The following is an 18,150-nucleotide window of genomic DNA, read 5'->3' as shown; positions in this document are numbered from 1 at the left end:
GCCACAACTTATTGTCAGGGCTTGCTCTCTGCAGGCTAATCTTACAGATCCCACATGAATCTCACAATTCAAGTGAATCAATAACTGTGCAAATTGTGGCTGTCGAATACGTTACCTCATGGGTGTGTGGCACTCTGAAGGGGTCTGGCCATACTTAGCTTCCAGACACCATTTTTGCTCATTGCCATGATCCCAATGGCACATGTATCATAAGTATCATGAAGAGGACACTTGCATTGCTATGTGCATGCAACTCAAGATATACATAGGGCTTCTCATCCATCACACATCCCAATGGTGATGTAAACGTCACAGAGTAGAGTACTCCACAATCTATCACATATTTACTCTACGTGGGAATGACGATTTCTTACTACAGAAATCCGACAGCACTCTGGAACCCTGAGGCACATTGTGGCTGGGGAGGTGGGAATGAGGCAGTTAAACAGCATTACATTTGTATGTCAGACATTTACCTGTTCTTCTGTTGAGCCATAAAGGGAAAGGACTCCATCCATCACTGTCTCCAGCTCTTCTGGAGAGAAGGCACAAGCCCTCTCACCTGTTTGGCATGGCATGACTCGTCCCAGCGGTGGCAAACAGTAGCTAAAGTTGGAGGCAAGCGAGTTATTTTTCAAATTTTCAAATATTGTCGTACATGAACATCACGCCATGTAAGCTTTCATCAGTGTTGACGGTCACAGTCATTGGACCGTGACTTTCCAAACAATACCGGCCTATGGCTGTCGCTGCATACCTGTGCGGCTGACTTCTGCCGGCAGTCTTAGCTTCAGCATGTCCTACAATCACGTGCAGGCATCTGCCACCTTAGCAGTTGCAAGTACAGTATAGGTAAATGCTAATTGGGTTGGCACCACAAAAAATTACTTCAAAATTGTTGAAAGGGTTTCAAATTATTTGCTCTACACTTTCATTTGCAGCAAAAGGACAGTGTGTTGCACTACTGTGTAGAAACTCGATCTTACCGCGGTGCACTGTACAGCGACATTGAGTAACTTAGTTCTAGGACACTCCCATATAACATCACAAGAGTGATCATGATATATGTTAGAAGGCATGATTGGCATATTTCCATGACAGACTCATGTGACAAGCACAATATTGAATGCAGGCGTATTTTGGACTGTACACAATTTATATGTGTAGTGTAATGGTTTCACAAACAAGGTTTTTATTCAACATAACTTTACTCTTCTGTGAAACATTTGTCACTCTGCACACTGTGCCCAATCCACACATAGGTGCCCTGTAAGAGGGAGAAGGCAGCAGCCTCCTGTGTACTGCCCATTTCCAGGCCTACAAACCATGGAAGAGAGGGATGTGATAATTAAGTTTCAGCAGAATACGCAAACAATCTGTGATTTATGTCATCAGTTGTAGCCTGATCTCCTGCCACAGAAAACACATCCAAAATGTGTCACACCAATAGTTAAGCTGATAGCAGCACTGCATTTGTTTGCCACAGATTCCTTCCAGCACACAGTGGCATTTTCTGGTGGTATGTCTCAACCAATGTTCAGTTGTGTGCTGGGAGAAGTTCTTTCATATTTAACCAGACCCATTGACAGCTACATCCAGTTCCCCAGACGGCAAGATTAGGCACATGTGAAGTGAAGGCAGAGTTCTATGGAATATCTTGCTTGTCACGTGTGATTCGATCAATTGATGGCACCCATATTTTCTTGGTACCATTGCACAACAGGGAACAGGCTTACCGAAACTGCAAACACTTCCATTCAGTCAAAATGAAAGTGGTCTGCCCTGCGGATTTGTACATCTCAAATGTCTGAACCCGGTTCCCAGGATCAGCAAATGACTCCTTCATACTGAGAAAAAGCAGCATATCCCAGCTGATGTCACAACTCCAGTCAGAGGGGGCCTGTCTTGTTGGTGAATATGAACGGTCCTAACTGTGTATGGGTAATGTCAAGGCAGATCAACACTGACTGTGTGACTAATGTTTGCACTTATGTCTGATTTACATCTAGGGGACTCAGCATATCCCAACTGACCATGTTTGTTGACACCTCTGAGGAACCCAATAACACCAGAGGAAGTCCGCTTCAGTGATGCCCAGGGGAGAACACGGTATCCTATGGAGAGGGCTTTTGGGCTCCTGAAGGCCAGTTCCAGATGTCTGGACAAAACAGTGGAAGCCCTTCTTTACTCACCCGGGAAGAAGTGCCATATCGCTGTGGCCTGCTGCATGCTTCACAACATCACCCTATGAGGGAAGATTCCTATCATCGCAAAGGATGATGGCCATGGCAACCCACTGGGTAAAGACAATGAAATTCCAAATGAAGATGATAGTGATGAAAAAGACACGGGGGACTTTCGTCAGAATGTCATGAACAACTTCTTCTGAGTGTAAGTACTTTTATGACCTTGCATTACTAGGCCTGCTACAGCACCTCTTGTAATGATGACAGAGTCTGTTAAGCAGATTTAGAAGTAAAACCAGACCTGGACAAGTTGTGGACAAAGGTGTGTTTGGAACATGATTATGACAGATGTGAGTCTTGTTTCTGTTGCAGTGTTCAGGGCAAGACTCTGTTCTCTAGATATTGACTATGTTGAATTTTGTATATGTTTGAATTCTAATGCACTCTTTATATGTTGTCCTGTTCTAGGTACCTACACCTAGTCATAGTTATTTGGAAATTTCAGAGTTGTGACATTTGCAGCTGTATGTTGCTGTTTCGAAGTACAAGGTTGAAAGGGCTGGCTCCTGGAACTGACAGACACAGGGTTTGGGAGTACAAATACAGAAGCATGACAACTTGCAGAGTAATTGAATGGGAGGTTGGACTTGTACTATGGACTTGTTCCCTGTTGTGTGATGTCCTTGATACAATATGGGTACCATATTGGACTCCAATCGCATGTGGAAGTGTAGCATACTTATGCAAAGCACACTTCACATTGGCTTAATCAAGATGTCTGGTGAACTGGATGTAGCTAGGAATGTGTCTCTTCGTATACAAGAGGAGTTATCCTGGCACACAACTGAACAATGTTTGTGAGATACCACCAGATAGTGTCCCTGTGTACTGGACGGAACCTGTGCAAAACAAATGCAGTGCTGCCCACAATTTGATTATTAGTGTGATACTTGCTGGATTTGTGTTGCGAGGCAGGAGGTCTAACACCAAGTGATGACATTGATCCATGATAAGTGGCCTCAATGCCTCTAATATATCTAATATGTTCCTTTCTTTCATGTATGTCACGTCAGTGATTATAAAATGTTTTCTACCAATTCATTTTGGTGTACTGTTCTCTTTTGTATGTAATTGACATCATGATAGCCCATTGTATTTCAGATGGAAGAAAGAAGGTATTTTTCAAAGGATTTTTGTGGACGTTTTTTTGACACATAGTTGTGAACCTATGGTAAAGATTGTGTTCATGCTAAATATCCCTTTCTATACAAGTAAGACTTTGTAGATTTGTAAACTTCACATGGAAGCAGTGGCGGCTGGTGACATTTGAAAGTGGTGAGCGTAAAATTATTGCCGTAGTGCATTATGGCCTGAATTTAAGGGTGGTTTGGGGAATTCACTCCCTCCCCACCCCAAGAACATTTTGAAATAAATAGTGGACAAATGGTGCATTTTCAAGCAAACTTGAGGAAGCAAGAAGGTTAATAAAGCAATATGAGTGAAATATTTATCATTTAAGAAATTGCCAATTTTTCTGAGTTATAGAGGACAATCTTTGCGTACTTTATAAAGTGTTATAAAAAATGTGCGCCAGACACGAATCAGACAGAATAGAGGATGCGAGAACAGCCCAGAAACGGGATTTTGACTTTTGCTGCGCTCCACTCACCCCTTGCTCAATCAGGAAGACACCATTTGTCAAAGAAAGTCACATTTGCACCCTTCCCACTGGTTACCTGGAAGGCTTCAGATACATAGCACTCTGGTCAACAGCCTCAGGTAATTAATACTCACTACCCACTACCGAAAGACCACTCACAGCTGCCAGTAGGGCAAGACATATATGAGCTATACCAGCAGACTTTCTCCTGAAAACCCTATCTATGTCCAATATTGTAAACCCATCACAGCCAATATTAAAAAATACAGACAGGTCCATTTTAATATTATTATTACTCTAGCAGACAACATTTGGCCTATGAGAGGGGGTATCACAAATTTAAAACACCAGACTGACCCTGTTCAATAATCTACATTATTCTACCGACATATTCATTATATCGCACGTGTGCGTGCCATCAAGTGATGCTTCATGTCATTTCACTGCCACGTGAATGCGATACCTAGACTGGGCAGCCTTACTTTCACAGATGCAGCATCTTGTGTGGTGTATCCTCTGTACTGTCAGATCATGTCTACCCCTGGTCAAGTACCTGCGTGCTCTGTACTGTAAGAGTATGTCTACCAGTCCAGTACCTACCTCCTGGTCAGTGAAGAACCTCTGGAATCTGAAGAGTGACACAAACTGCTGCTTGTACATATCGGCAGGATTGCCAACTTAGATAAATGACCCCCTTTTTGGTGCTGAACAAGCAATTCGATCATCAAGCAAGGTATTATTTACTTGAGAGTGACTAAGCTTTGCGGAAGAATAAATACGCAGACATGGATTGCAAACAGGGCTGAATACCAGAACACGTGCGTTTATCGGTCTATGAATTTCTACATTTCATTAAGAACATTGGCCCAAACATAGTTCAGTGAGAAGTGACTCAAAACTTGGCCTCCGAGTGTCAGGGCGGCAATCTATCATACACTAACTACCATTAATGAGGGCATGAATATTGACCTGAGGGTGCACAATGAAGGATTAATGCCTTCTGTTCCTAGCAGGTGTGTTTCCACCTATAAATCAAAACTCGGATGAGTGATACGAAATATTTCTGTCAAGAGAAGCTGAAAAAACGGACACAAAACCCTTTACAATACTCGCGCGGGGGCTGTGCGTTTGCACCAATACTCGCGGGCGGGGGCGGTGTTTGCGGCGGGGGGTTTGGGTTTAAAAGTAAAATAAAAAACAAAACTTCTTACCTGACCGGGTCGTACCGCGCCGCCGCCTCTGCTCTTGGGCCAGGGTCCCTCCCGCTTTCTCAACAGGAACAGGTATGATGCAGCTCCCTCCCTCCTGTAAGCCAATCACAATGCTGCAATGACAGCATTGTGATTGGTGAGGAGTCCCGGGCGGCGCCCAGCCGGGCACCAGTAGGGTTCCCATTTTCTCTATGTAGGCTGCATGCAGCCTACATAGAGGAAATGTACAGTGAGCATGACTGCTTTGGTCGGCCCCAGGGCCGACCAAGCAGTCCTGGCACACAGAATGGTGGAAGCCACTCTTCCCTGACCCGCCCACCTGCCCGCCCACAACCAGGCATAACTCCCGCCCGCCCCCAACCGGGCTGCTACCAATGCCGTCTGCTTTCTCGCAACGCGAGAAGCAAAAAATAAAATGGTATTTTAAATACCATTTTATTTTCTGCTTCTTGCACTGCGAGAAAGCAGTGGGGCAGCGCTCCGACGCCCAAATGGAGCGGCTGCCACTGCATGGAAGTTCATGAATGTGTTGGTAGATATGAGATATACAGTCAAGGAAATTCAGATATGTGCATTTATTCACATGAGCAAGGAGGTATTAAACAATATGTGATTTGGGGAGCAATGCAAATGAACAGTGAAGGAGTCAGTCATGGTGGATGATGGTATTATTTTAGAGGGCAAAATGTTCAAAGTCCAATGTCCAACATGCTCCTGTCATCTGAAAGGGAAATGGGTCCAGAAATAGTCCACAAAGTGAATGATTGTCACGCAAAGGGGGATATTAGGGCCAACGCTTCTTGCAGGTGGTGGTGTTGGTCTGGCCAACGGAAGAGGCTGGATGTTTCCGTGGACACCCCGGCTTGCCAGTGCAGAGGGGTGGGGGTCTGCAGATGCAGTGAATGGGGTGCTGCTTTTGGTTTGCTCCTCTGGCAGGGCCTCCCTTCCTGTGACTTCATGTGACTGAAGCTGATGTAGAGAGACCTGATGGGGAGCCACCCTAGGAAGAGGAGAAGAGGAGATGGTGCCGGAAAAGCCCTGGCCAGAGTTTTGTTTATGTCCATCAGCACCCCAATGAGGCATCCCATGTTGGTGTAATGGGTTGATAACTCTGTGTGTGTGTATATCTGCACCTGCTTCATCTTCCTGAGTTCGGCCAGTATCTGGTCGATTTTGTCTTGGGACTGATGGTATGCTCCCAAGACCTGGTCGATGTTCGACGGGGGATGACTGTCCCCAGTGGCCTCACTCTGCTGGCCCACAGATACCCTCCTACTACTCCTGTCCCGACGAAGAGTTTGGAGTGCCCCACTGGCTCCTGGCTCTTCAGTTGCAGGGTTGGTGACAGGCACCTCAGGAGCCTGGACTCTGGGCACAAGTTAGGGGCCTCTGTGCTAGGGGCACAGGCTGTGGCAACAACCGGAGGCTGAGCAATTGCAAGAAGGGGTAGTGTTGTGGGCACAGTGAGACTCACTGGTGGGGTTTTCCCAGTCAGACCAGATGGACCAGCACCGCCATCCACATCAGCCTGTCCTGCACTGCTGTCCTTGCTGTTGGCATGCTCCTCGGGTGCAATGGTGGTCTCTTCATTGGCAGAGCTCTGGCCACTTAGTATGAGCGATAGGCCAGTTGGATAATGAAGAACATTGTTATAGTTTGATGTGTGATATGTACCTTCTGATCTCGTAACAATTTGTGAGACCTTGAGGGAGAAAAACTATTTGTGGGGATTAATTTTTTCTCATGCACGTTATTCTGACAATAAGAGATTACATACTCATGTACTTTGGATACACAGTTCATAGTATTTCCAGAGTTGTAGGGTTTTTCTTAATGTAGTATACATAACATTTAACATCCATTCTATCCACCACATTAGAGATGGGTTTGGTAGTGCTACACTTTCCAAGGCCCAGCTGAGTACAAGACAATAGTTGACACAACTTCATTTTGCTTTTGCCATTAGTGCTCATGTGTGCAGCGCAAAGTCAAAGGGTCACCCGCCACTTCACATCTTTAGGTTTTGTTACCGGCCTTCTCTGTTGTCCCAACACACTTGTTGTGTCATTCATCAAGCAATGTTATAATCCAGTCGATGTGACCAGGGCTACATACAGGACATTACAGTGACATGTATCTGAGGAGCGTATTGGATGTAGCCTGCTCACTCCATGGGAGTTGTGGTTCAGTTGTTTGTTGTGTAACATTTGACATTGTGCACATAGAAACTTCAATCCTGTTTTGAATGACTGACACAGGACATCATGCTAGTTTTAGTCATTTCAATAACATATTGCCTGCTATATCTAGATGGTTGGTGTCATATCTGTAGATATTGATCTGTTGGTATGAGATATACCTTTACATTGAGTGCGTTCAGATGTATCAGGGGATATTTTAATTTTATATACACTTACAGGCATCACAGCATGGTGTGAGTCTTGCTGTAACATAGCCTATATGTGACACAACACATTCACACAGGAATCATTTCACCTCTGAGACTGATAGTTTCCAGTTTGTATGTTAAGTAAATATTTGCTACACACATTGTTGAGATCTGGTTTGTGACTAAAGCGACTATTTAGATTTTGTGTGTTTGTGAAGTGACATTTACCAGACTCTGCTCCCCAGCTATTCCATGCATGCCTTCAGTGTGGATGATAGCCAGGACCATCTACTCCCAGGGTGGAAACTGCCTGGTTGTGCTAGGAGGCCACCACCAGTCTTCAGGCCCTCCAGGTGTTGCCTAGAGACCAGGTTACACAACTTTATCCTGCAGTCATTTCAGCGCTTCCTAATATCCCTGTGTGTGTAGAATGGTGCCTACCGCATTCATTTTGAGTATTATTCTGTCCCACATTTCCCTTTTCGTACTAAGAGAAGAATGTTGGGCTCCAAACACATATAGCTCTACTCTAATAGTTTCATTCACCAGGACTGACAACTCTTTCTCCGAAATCGTAGGATTTTTTAAAGTAACATAATGAAATGGTGAAGGAACTAACACTACAAAATAAAAAGACATCCAGGAGACAGGAAAAATGATGGCGCAAGAAAAGTAAGTGGAGTGTGACCAGTGAGGGGTAGAAATAGCCTGCCTTCTCTCTGTTCACAATTTACCTTACTTTGGTACCTGCTTTGGTACTGTGGAGTGGCAAAGGATCATGGTCTGAAATAGGGCAAGCTTTATAGTGTGCTATGCAGGTGTCTCCAATTAGCCAACTAACACCAGTTGTGTTGTATTTGTGTCAATCCGATGGCCACTGTTCTGTTACTTTGCTGCACGCGAACCGGAATATCTTCCCGCCGTTTGAGCACCAGTGTGAGGAGGCCGCTGGAACTGCAGTATTACCGTAATTGGGCGGGCAGGAGACCGCCACAGTGAGGGTATTGTGAACTAATATCCAACATTTCAGACCGCCGCATTGCTGGTGAGGAGCACTTTGTCATAGGGGTCCGCTGCTCAACCTCCATTCATCGTAATACGGCTGGTGGGAGACTGCTGTGGCGGCAGTCAGCTGGTGGGGCCGCCAATCTTGTAATCGACCCCTAAATCTGCTCAATACTTGCAGTTACCGGTGACTAAGAAAAAGACTCAGGTAGAGATGAAGACAATTGATGCTTCAATGTTGTCTTCTGAGCTTGTACGTTTACATATACATATGACCAGTGCTTGAAATGGAAACATAGAAGTGCAGGTACTCTTTAGCAGAGTACCTGCTTGCTTTTGAGAAGTGCCGGTACTCTCCAATTGAGAGTATTACATTTTTCTTGAGAAGTGCAGGTACTGTCCCTCTCAAAATAAAAATGTGCCGGTACTCAGTACCAGACAGTACCGGCCCATTTAAAGCACTGCATATGACTCCTTTGGTATGATTTGGAAGTGGTGATGTAAAGATTCCTTTTGATTTGATTGATGCACCTCAATTTAAAGTTGTCTTGGCATGCCGGGGTTGATTCAGCTTAGTTATATTATTCATTGAGAAGCTAGGACCTTACAATTAAATTCTAAGTATTGTGTCATCTATTGTTTCTCAAATAACGAGTTGGTCAATATTGCATTCTAGGGCTTTAGTAGCATTGTAATGTTGCATGTTATCAGCTCATTACCTGATAGGTACAAAAGCTTTCATGATGTGTTTGATAAAAGAAAGCATGCACATTACTGCTACAAAGAGACAATGATTGCAAGAGGAGTTGAAGATCTGGACCTGCAATCATTTCTAGTTGATTTGATACACTTACAGAGTCTGAGACAGAACACTTTAGACAGCATATAGATGAAAAGCTAATGGGTTTATTAAACCGTCACAGCAACCACCCTTGTTTTTTGTGCCACAAATGAAAAGTAAGCTAAAAACACATATTAGTTGAGAAAACACTCAACAATATCACTATAAAGAGGATCTATCCATTACCTTTGTTATCTCATTTTAAATGAGATCAAGGATGCAAATATTGTTTTACTAAACTGGACCATAGAGGTGTCTATCCTTTGGTCAGAGTCTAGGATATTGATGAGTGTAAGACTGCATTCCACCCTAAATTTGGTGTATTTAAATAACAGGTTATGCTCTTTCGACTCTGTAATTCTCAAAAGGCCTTCCACTATTTTATTGATGAGGTACCAAGAGGGGTTTTCAGATGTGTTATACATAGTGTGCTTAGCTACCATCCTGATCTGCACTGATTCCGCACAGATGCACATACAATATATTAATGCAGTTCTGCAAAAGCTAAGAGAATGTTGCATTTTTGGCAAAATGGATTTGTGTATTTGACACTACTTTTGTAGAATGTTTGAGTATATAATCTGTCCACAGAGTGTTCAAATGTATGAGTAAAAAGTATCAGCAATCCTTGAATGGTCTTCCCTTCATCTGTAAAAGTTGTGCAAAGTTAATTTTCTGAGATTGTCAGACATTCTACTCATATTCTCCATAAAGTAGTCCACTTTGGATGGTCAAATAAAGCTGATCAGGCTTTTTACTTTTTGAAGAAATATTTCTTTAGTGTTTCAATTTTATAGCACCCAAATGCAGATTTATGATATGATAACAGATAAAGGACTGTCAACAATAAGAGGTCATTTGAAAAGTGGTGCTATTTTTTTCTGAGAGCTAAATGCATTGTTTCTAAAGTCGGCCTTGGTGTTAAGTCTCATAAACCCCTGTTGGACACTGTTTTCTGATTGTGATTTTGTGATCAGTTATAACTCTAGTCCAAATAATGGGAAAGCTGGCATCTTATCTCAAGAGAATCAACCTGTAATTGAAAACACAACAAGTAGTGAATCTCCTTTGATACTGCCAAGTAGCGCACAAAATAATCATACCATAGCATTAATTAATGTGGATACTCTCTTAACGTGGTCTGTACAGAATTACAGTTTATTGAGCAGGAAGCAGCTTGGCTTATTGAAAAAGAAGACAGAAGTGAAGAAGATGAATTATTGTGTCAAGGACATACTCTGTGTTTGCCTCCTCACAGTTAAGACAACAGACTATGAACTGTCTTCATGAATGTAAGCCTGGGGGAATCCTGGAATTGCTGAAAACCTTAGCTGCTTCACTTAAAATGTATTTATAGTGGCCAACAATGTTTTCTGATGTGAAGCAACACTCTCAGACATGTTTTGTTTAGGCCTAGTTTAAGTTCTGCTACTAGGCCCATAGGACGTTTAAGACAATTCCCTTTTCTACCAAGGACTTGGGATACAGTATCCAGGTAATTCAGGTTGTGAACAAAAATGGGGTATTTAATAGCACTAAATAAGTTGCCTTCTTTTGAGGGGTCAGCACAGACTTTTGCACATCATATTACCCATTTGCATGGAATTCCACAGATTTTGATAACTGATAGAGGTTTTCAATTCTAATCAAAGTTTTGGTCTTCTTTGTGAAGGGAACTAGATATGGACGTTTCTTTGCGAACTAGTTATCATTCTCAGACAAACAGACAGAACATTTGAATCAGTATATTGGACATTACTTGAAATATCAGGCATTGAGGTATGAAGAGGGTTCTAGAAGACATTGTGGCTAGAAGAATTAACAAATAATACAACTGAGAATTCTGATACAGAAGTGTCACCCTTCTTTTGTACATGTGTTTATCATCCTAGAATTTCACCATTGGATTTACCATATTCTACACCAGTAACTTCGGTACAAAAACATTTAAATAACTCCAAGAGATTCACAAAAAAATCACAAGAATTTGTAGAGATTGCCCTGGCTATTTCTAAGCTGTGTGCTGATAAGAAAATAATTTGGGCACCTAAATATACAAACTGGAACAGAATCCCTGTTCTCTCTCTAGCTGGCTCCCTCTCATGTCTCCTTCTAGTGTGGTAACACTGCATTCTTTATTACACCAAACCCAGATCTACTGGCTTTGCCAATGCTTGTTGTTCATCTCCTTTTCTTCACCCTTTAAGTAGAGGGTGAGGACATGCTCCGAAAGACTTATTCTATAGTGTGTTTGAAGATTTTTGATGTATTGTTAACCCATTTGTATCCGAACATGTTAATCCTTACAACAAATGATTTTCATTTACCCTCTATTTTGCAGAATTCTCTTTATTTGCATTCAATGTGATTGCAAAGAAAACATTGTTAACAAATTCACCTCACTAAATTATTTTATTTGGTTTCATTCGTTCATTCCATTCACCATTTAACAAGAGGTTAAGGGGAGTCTTACCCTGCAAGACTCTTTACAGAGTGGCTTTTGAACATTTCTGGATCATAGTTAACCTGTCTAAAGGCAAATAGGTTATTCGGTTTTGAAAAAACCCCATCCATAGACACATTCTTAACACATATATAAAAGAAGAAGTAAAGGGTAATGGCTTATTTCCCCGAAAGATTATTTTTAGAGTGTCTTTTGAACAATGTTAATTTAATATTAACCATCTGGTAGCCAAACAGGATAAGGGATTTTCCACTTTTTATGCAAACTATTTTACTATTGCTCTCTTGTTTGGCTTCCATTTGGTCCCTTCTCTTTTAGGGAATTTTTACTGATAGGGATATTTTTATAATTACGTTCGAATAGTTTTGTATTGTAGCAGTTAACCAGTTTGCAGCCAAATATTTCAAATAATGTTTATTCTTACAATTACCATTTCCCTAATACTTTGCCACATTCTTTCTTAATTTGCTTTAAATACGCTCAAAAACACAATCTTTCTACGCATATGAAAGCCTTTGGAGATAAAGCAATGTGTTTCTGTTGAAACAATAAAAGATACTTCCATCGCCAGCTTGACAGTCTTTTTACCTGTCGCTCTAAATTTGTTTCTCCTCACAGGGCTTTTTTGATGTACTGCCTGCTGTAACTTTTTTAGGTACTTCTTGTTTTCTATTTTGTAATGTACACTTGTTTTAAACCTCTTGCCATGTACCTTCCTTTGTACAGCACTCTGATACCCTTTTTGGGTCATGTTTGCGCTCTATAAAACCTTTCAAATAAAGAAATAAATTCACCCGTTACTATTAGTTCGTTATAACAAGGAGACTGTTAGAAGGGGCGTGGCTAGCTGGCCATGATGGCGGACGCGCTCTAGCGAGGCTCCGTCCCACGATCTGCAGATCCGACAATTATCCTGTGCATGGCAGAGCCATCGAGCCGACAGAGGCAGCCCACTGGCGCAGAGGTGTGGACGCAAGTGTGTGCAGCAAGTTGGGGCTCCTGGGTGCCATACTCGCCACGGAATGGCCGCCTGCATAGAGGTGGCGCCATTGGGCTTGGCCGGGAGCTGAGCGGCAACGGAGGGCGACGAATTGCTGTGACCGTGATCCGGTTTGGCCGCAACAGCACCTTGGTGTGAGGAGACCACTGGACACGGAGTGAGGAGCTGGGGCTGGCCCTAAGCCCTGCGGGAGAGAGCTGCTATTGGCCCAGCCGGGAGCTGCTGCAAGCCCCGGAGCAGAGCGAGAGGTCCCCAAGCGACACGGAAGACCGGGTGAAACCCTGCTTCCTGGTGGTGGCCCTCAATGCGGGCAACGGACTGACATCGTCCGGAAGGGGCTACGTGCAGCAGAGAGGTGTGCTGTGGCCTGCTGCTGGCCGCGACGGCAGTCTGAGAGGCGTGTTGCTGTGCCGGTAGTAAATAAAATGCTGTCTGTTGCGGCCTCGGTCGCGGTGTGCGACATGGATCCCTGCTTCGACAGTGGAGGCGGGCGTGGTCGGAGCCTGCCCTCTCTTCGTCATGGCAGCGCAGAGGAGCTGAGGGGAGCGAGCATGGCTTAAATTGATACTGTGTGCCTGGGCCATGCTGCGCACCGCATGTGGGTGGACCACTGAGACGTGAGCACCCTGGGCGAGAAGGTATGTCTGGCTGCGAGATCGCTGCCTGCAAAGACACGCTAGGGCCCCAGAATAGCCTGGGCTCCGTTAGGGTGTGAGGTGTGGTGGTGAGAGGCTCCAAGGCCTATTTACAGGACGGAAATGCTGTAACCAGCATGTGTGGGATAGATGGCGTAAATTGGTGATGTGCGCAAAGAGATGCGCCCCCATAGAAGCATGCAACAGGAGCATACATCGTCCCAGTGACTGCGTTAATGCCAGGAGTGCGGTTATACACCACAAGAGGACCAAATAGCACATGGGCCAGATGTTTGGCCCCTCCAAGCAGGCACAGACTTGTCCCCAGAACTTGGCGGTAGGCAGACCGAGAGCAGCGACGAAAGCATTGTTCCCTGTAAGAGCTTGGGACCACAATCTGGGGTGCAATTCAGAGGCCACGAGCAGTGCACTCGATCTGGGCTGACGGAGTGCACGCACGGACCTGACCAGCCAAAAAGGGTTGGATCAGCCACATGAACAAGTAGGGCAGCGCCAGATACACGACTGCCCGACAGGTCATGCGTGTGAAATCCTTCTGCAGTACGACCAAGGATGAGGGATGTAGGAAATTAGCTCACTCCCTGTGCAAGGAACATTGTACTCTCTGTGAGATGGGCAAGCAGCGGACAGGAACGGGAGTAGCGCCCTCGTGCTCAGTGTCGGGCCCAACTTAATCAGATCAAGAATCCGAAATGTCGGGCGCCTCCAGAGCTACCAGTCTGTAATCAAAGATAGACTCTGTGCTTCAGGCAGTGACACAGATCAGTGAAGCGTTGACGCAAACCCGCACATCTCTTGAAGGCCGCATCGACAAGGTTGCATCAGATTTCACGCTCCTGCATGCGGATCACAGGAAGCTGACTGGAAGGGCTCACGAGTTGAAGAAGGAGATGAAGCAGGTCGCCCCTGTGGCCACAGAGTTGACCATGGAATTACGCGTCCTCATGGCCAGATTCCACTCCCTGAAGCGCAGAATGGATGACGCGGAAGGCCGATCACGAAAAAATAATGTGCACGTGGTGGGTCTGCCAGAGGGCACAGAAGGTGGAGACCCAGTGGCGCACACCGAAGCCTGGTTGAAATCCCTGATGCCTGAAGGAGTGCTCTCTCCTTTTTTTGTGGTGGAAAGGGCGCATAGAGTGCCGTTGGGCCAACCGATGCCAGGTGCTGAGCCGAGACCTTTCCCGATTCGCCTCAAGGACTATAACGACAGAGACACAGTGCTCCGGGAGGCCAGAAAAATGGAAGCTATAAAGGTGGGCAAATCGAAAGTCTTCTTCTTCCCAGACTACGCCCTTGGTGTGCAGCGACAGCGAAGTGCCTTCCTTACCGTCAAGCGACGAATGTGGGACTTAAATCTGAACTACTCCCTCATATTTCCAGCTCGGCTGCGGGTGGTTGCAGATTGCTCCACACAATGCTTCAGCACGGCTGAAGGCGCATGGGAATGGCTTGAATCTAAAGGACACCACACCTCACCGAGCCAAAGACAAAGAGGCGCAGGCTCGCGGATGGGAACTCGGAGAGGCCGTCGGGCCAGGCGTGGGTTACGAGCGGCGGAGTCTTTGGTGCAGTCGACGGCCACTCCAGACCATGAGCAGGTACTTTGGGTGAGGAGAAATGCACTACAGGCAGTGGCGGATATGAGAGACCGGCGGAGCAGCAGGGATGCTGATGCCTCTTCTAAACAGTCGCTGAGTGAGGACAGCACACAAGCTATGTGACCATCTCACGAGGACTCGCAGACACTTCCAGATGTAATGCCTCAGATTGCTGACAATTTAATGTAACAGCGCAGTGCAGTTCACGGACACACAAGTATTAAATTGCACAACCACATGACTATGGGTCACTTGCGCTACATGTATGATTTGCGTATGGGCTGCCCTACTGCACTACACAGAATACAATGTCTGGGAAGACCTGCATAGATACGGGTGCTACTCAGTCTGCAGATCACTGATGCATGATATGTAATACTGTACAGCACACACATTTACGCACGTAAGGCGGATCCAGCGTCATACACCTCATTCCCTGCCAGTCTAGCCCAGTCTTGCCTCTTAGCAGGATCAAAGCGGCGAGTGTTGCCGTGAGTTGCCATATGGCATTTTTGACAGTTTGGGCGGACACACGTTGTCTTTCTGCTCTACCCCAGTTGACCCATATAAGAGTTCCCCCCACATACCTTGTCCGCATTAACAACACCCTATCCGCTTGGACATTGCAGCTACATTTTGTAACTACTAGTGGTAACATATGTCGTTGCTGCACCCTTAACATTGCTGGCAGCCTGCAAAACACTTCACTCTCTCAACATGCCCTATGCCTTCCATAAACGTAATCACTTGGAATGTTAGGGGGCTCCACACACCAGCCAGCAGGTATGGAGCGTATGCGTATGTTAAGTGACATGCCGCTCACGTGGCACTCCTACAAGAAACACACATCTCACAGCCAGAAATTCATAGGTTACAACAGAGGTGGAGGGGTCAAATACTAGCCATAGGCTACTCGGCCTATGCCAGAGAAGCCCTGATATGGATACGGCCTGGTACCCAATTCGAATCGGAAGAAACCAATATAGATCCATGTGGTAGGTACGTGCTTGCCAGAGGCCGTCTAAACGGGATGCACTTGGTGTTAGGATCCATATACGCTCCGAACACAGAACAAGGGGCATTCTGGGAGACACTGACAGATCTACTCTCATGCTGGAGCCACATTCCCTGGCTACTGAGAGGTGACTTTAATTTGGTCTGAGACACAACACTACACAGGTCATTCCCACCACTGGCGCAGACGGCTGCATCAGCCAACGCTAGGAATCTAGGGGAGTGGCTTCATAGGTGGGATCTATCGGATGTATTGAGGGCTCTTCATCCACGGGCACAGGCTTTGTGTACGTATTGATCGCTTTGTGGAAAGCGCGCCCCTATTAGCAAGGTGTCTCACTGCGGACTACCTTGGCCAAACGCATTCTGGCCACAGCCCACATGTAATGACACTGGGAGGTGAGGATGGGGGGCCCCATTGAAAGTCCAGACCTGTTATTTCTTACTGAAACTTGGACTAATTCCAACTCTGGCCCTGATATTATTCAGACTCTCCCGCAGGACTATCTAATACAAAGGCTGGATAGGCCTATTGGGGTAGGAGGTGGAGTAGCCATTATCTATAAAAACAATCTGACTTGTCGCACCTTTGGAAGTCCCTTGACTGTGTGTGAAAACCTCAATTTCTCTGTGGGTTTCACCCCCGTGCTTTCTCTTTCAGGTATTCTCATATACCGGCCCCCTGGACCCTCGGCTCAATTTCTTTCTTCCTTACCTGAAGCAATCACTAATTTAGCTTCCACAGCCTCAAACTTTATTACCTTAGGGGATTTGAATATTCACTTTGATGATCTGGCATCCACAAGTGTGGCAGAATTATCTGACGACCTTGCAGCTCTCCAACTCTTACAAAGGGTACCTTATGCCACTCACGTGAAAGGACATCTTCTTGACCCTGTCTTTTCGAATCAGCAGGAGCTGCACTGTCGGAATCCTATACCTATTCCCTGGTCTGATCATCACTTGATTTCCCTTGACTGGTCCCCTAAAGTGTCTATTCCTTACACTCGGCCGGTAAAAAAAACTGCCCGTTGTTGGCGGAATTTACACCTAGAAGAATGGACCCTTTCTTTAGATAACAGCATTCCCCGAATGAATCCAAATCCGGAAGTGGCCAATGAGCAATTCAATCATTGGATGGAAGACACTTTAGACTTAGCTCTCCCTAAAAAGACCTGTAAAGTGAAGGTAGGCCCTAATAAAGCGGCCTGGTACACCCCTCTGCTACGGAAACTAAAACAGATCTGTAAAAAGGCAGAGTCTGGACGAAAAACTTCTCCCCCTCCAGGAAAAAAGAATATAGAGACACGCTTAAAGCCTATAAGACCGAAGTGAAAAAAGCTCAAGCTGGCTATTACAGCGGAAAAATCTCTTGCGCAGCAAACTCTTCCTGCAAAACCTTTCGTATTGTCAAGGAACTCACACAAGGTACGGCTGCCCTTGACTCCCTTGAACTTACTGATGAACGCTGTAATGAGCTTACGGACTATTTTCACAATAAAATCCAATCAATTTGAATGTTGTTCACTGCACCTGACTTTAATCTCCTTCCTGAAGCAATTACTGTCAGGAGGGAGTCTCACCTGCTGGAGGTATTTCCTCTTTTGAATAAAGATACATTTCTTAATATCTCTGCCCTCGTTAGGAGTGGATCACCTCGAGATCCTGTTCCCTCTAAAATTCTTAGATCCGTTGTTGGTTCGGTCAGTCCATTCCTCACGGACTTGATCAACTCTTCCTTCTCCTCCGGAGTGGTTCCTTCCTCATGGAAGAAGGCGTTGGTCAAAGCATTGTTGAAGAAGCCTGGCTTAGATCCAGACTGTCTTGCTAACTACCGTCCCATTTCGCTCTTACCATGGGTCGGTAAAATCGCGGAGAAGTTTGCGAACATGGTCCTCTCCAAACATCTGGAGGAGGGTAAGCTCCTACATCCAACTCAAACGGGGTTTAGCCCCAAACAAGGGACCGAGACCACCTTAATGGCCGTTGTAGAGGACTCAAGAAGAATCATGGATACAGGGGGGTCCTGAGCCGTGATTCTGTTGGACCTCAGCGCAGCATTTGATACGGTTAACCACCGTATCTTAATTCATCGACTTAAGAAGTTGGGTGTAATAGGACCA

Source organism: Triturus cristatus, chromosome 3_1, assembly GCF_964204655.1.
Source record: "Triturus cristatus chromosome 3_1, aTriCri1.1, whole genome shotgun sequence".
Lineage (NCBI taxonomy): Eukaryota > Metazoa > Chordata > Amphibia > Caudata > Salamandridae > Triturus > Triturus cristatus.
The sequence above is the reverse complement of the archived record's forward strand: the minus strand, read 5'-3'. Positions refer to the sequence as shown.